This window comes from Arachis ipaensis, chromosome B09 (genome assembly GCF_000816755.2).
Source record: "Arachis ipaensis cultivar K30076 chromosome B09, Araip1.1, whole genome shotgun sequence".
NCBI lineage: Eukaryota > Viridiplantae > Streptophyta > Magnoliopsida > Fabales > Fabaceae > Arachis > Arachis ipaensis.
Window position 1 is genome coordinate 117,658,358 of NC_029793.2, and position 2,644 is coordinate 117,661,001.

The 2,644-nt window shown below is 31.9% G+C and overlaps 1 long non-coding RNA gene across 1 annotated transcript; it reads right to left on the minus strand.

The window, feature by feature from the left end:
* Positions 435-1,694, minus strand: LOC107616866. The gene is made up of 3 exons (XR_001614677.2): positions 1,184-1,694; positions 644-1,007; positions 435-544 (listed from the first exon to the last, which is right to left on the minus strand). It is a non-coding gene; the product is annotated as an uncharacterized LOC107616866 (long non-coding RNA).

Here is a 2,644-nt window from a genome sequence, read left to right on the forward strand (position 1 = left end):
TTTTTATCCTAAAAAACCTTGTTGCTAATTTATTTTTGTTTGAAATTTCGTCCGAAATTTTTTTCAAACGATTTTGTGACAGATTTCGAATAGGCATTTATCTGCTAGATTTCTAACTATTATGATGTATTTTAGATGAATTTTAGACAGATTACCCAACATAAATACAATGTATTTTAGACAAATTTTTTTCAAAAAAATACTTAAACTAAAACAAAGAAAGCCTTTAAAAAGGTCAAATATCATGAATAAAATAAAATGTACTAACTAATTCACCTAAAAATTCCTTAATCTAAATCAGAAATAACATATACTCCTGACATCAATCACTTATGTTATCATCCTCATCATCACTAGAGCCTATCCCAAGCTCGTCTTTTGTAGGATCAGACAAGGTTGAAGGAAGTGGGAGATTCAACTTTTTATACAAAGCATGAATTGTCTTTTTAGTAGAACCAATTCTTTTCTGTTGAACCTTTAGTTGACGTCCTTGATCTTTTAACTTGTGCTCAGCATCATTCAACTTAACCTTTTGCTCTGACCACTGGAGAATACATAAATCAAAACAAAATGTTAAATTCAAAGACATTGGCAAATGATAGAAAAAGAAAAGTGTTAATAGAGTTGAAGAAAAACTACTAACAGTGTTAATAGGATCAAGAGTTTGTATTGAATCAACAACCATAGCACGAGGGGAAAGAAGCTGAGCTTTCTTCAATATGTCCTAAAAACTAAATTAAGATAAAAAAGCATACAAGTATCTAGACTTCACCATACAGTTCTCGCAAGTTAAGGCTATTACATGAAATAATCGCTTAATAGGACCCAGACAATAATTTCAATAAAAATCCATGTATAAAACAAAAAATAATATAGCAAGAAGAATGCTAGCAGCAAAACTAATCAGAAGAAATCCAGATTTTCACCTCAATATCAGTACTTGAATATAAATATATACCTGATTTAATCCTAAGGCATTCTGCTCTGTTACCAATTTGCTCAAGGCTCTGTCACATGACACGAAACAAAATAAATACAACCAAATTAGAGAAGGTTAATGGACTCTAAACCCAAAGCACAGTCACAAATCAAATGCTAAAATTCAGTGCCCACATCAGGAAAATTAAATATTATCCCAAACTACAAGACCAGGATACAAGAAAGAAACCCAATAAAAGCTAACCTCTTCACCAGACACATAAAACTTGAGATGCTTTGCCTTCACTGCAACCCTTTGCTATCATTGTTGCCATCTTCCAATTAAATTGTGACAATAAAAGAAAGCATTAGTGGTAAGAGTTTTGTATCCTCTTAATTTAAAAGAAATCAAATTGAACTCCTCCCAAGTCCAATCAGCAAAATCTAAAACAAGATAGATAATAATAACATTACAATCCACAATATCGATTCTGTTACAAGTGAGCCAATCATTTCACTTTATTTGTATCCTCTTAATTTATTTTGTGGCATTGCGGATGCGATCCAGAAAGAACTTATTGTATAAATATTGCTCTCATAAAATTTTAGTACCAGAAATAAAATCTCTCACACAAGGACATATTTATAAAGTTTAACTTTAATGCACTTTCAAGTTAAGCAATTTTAGACATGCATTCAATTAGGTAAAGTCACCTAGCAAAAGTAAACTACTTTTTTACATTGATTGCATGAATGAGAATAGTTGTAATTGAGCAACTGTGTAAAAATTTTAGATTTTTGTACCAAAAAATGAATGGTACCAAAAAATGAGGTAGTTAATGGATCATCAAATGAGAAGATTTTTGTTATTGCAAGTGAAGATGAACAGGCCAATGCACAAGTTTGAATGTAGAAACTTAACAGAACTTAACAGAGCCAGAAAGAAAAAAGAAGCAGCAACAAAAGTTAAATACCAGCAACAAATAATCACTCTAAACCCTGAAATCAATAACTATTTCAACAAAAATTCAGAAACATCATACTTAAAAATTAAAAAACAGCAACAGCAGCATAACAAATCCATTTTAATCAACAATTTCAACAACACAAAATCAATGATTTAATTAATTTCAGATTCAGAAATCACAAATCAGATTCAAAATACTGAAATAGACTCAACAGTGATAACACTAAATTAAACAGAGCATTAGCAAGGAAGAAGAGGAACATTAGCAACATTATTTGAACAAAAAATTTAGAAATTAAAAATTTAAAAGTAAGAAGAAGAACCGAGCATTTAGAAACTAAACAGAGCCATCAGTAACCAGAGCAAAATTAAAAGGACCATCAGAGTAACAAAACTTCAAACATTCACAGCAAACTTCAAACCATCAGAGTAACAGATCCAGAACCAAACTTTCAGAGTAACAAAACTTCAAACATTCACAGCAATTAGAAAATAGAGTAACAAAATATTCAGAACCAAACTTCAAGGACCATCAGCAACAGCAACAGATCCAGAACCAACCTTCAAACATTCAGAACAAAACTTCAAACCATCGGCAAGAAGCAGTGAGCAATGGGCAACGAACAGAAGCTGAGGCTAGGGTTTTGAACTTTTTCTTTGGTTGAGAGGACTTGAGGTTGAGTTGAGTTCTGGAGAGTGAAGAAGGAGAGAAGGAGGGCAAGGGGCTCTCAGCGCTACCGAAGCTTTGTTTTTTTCTTT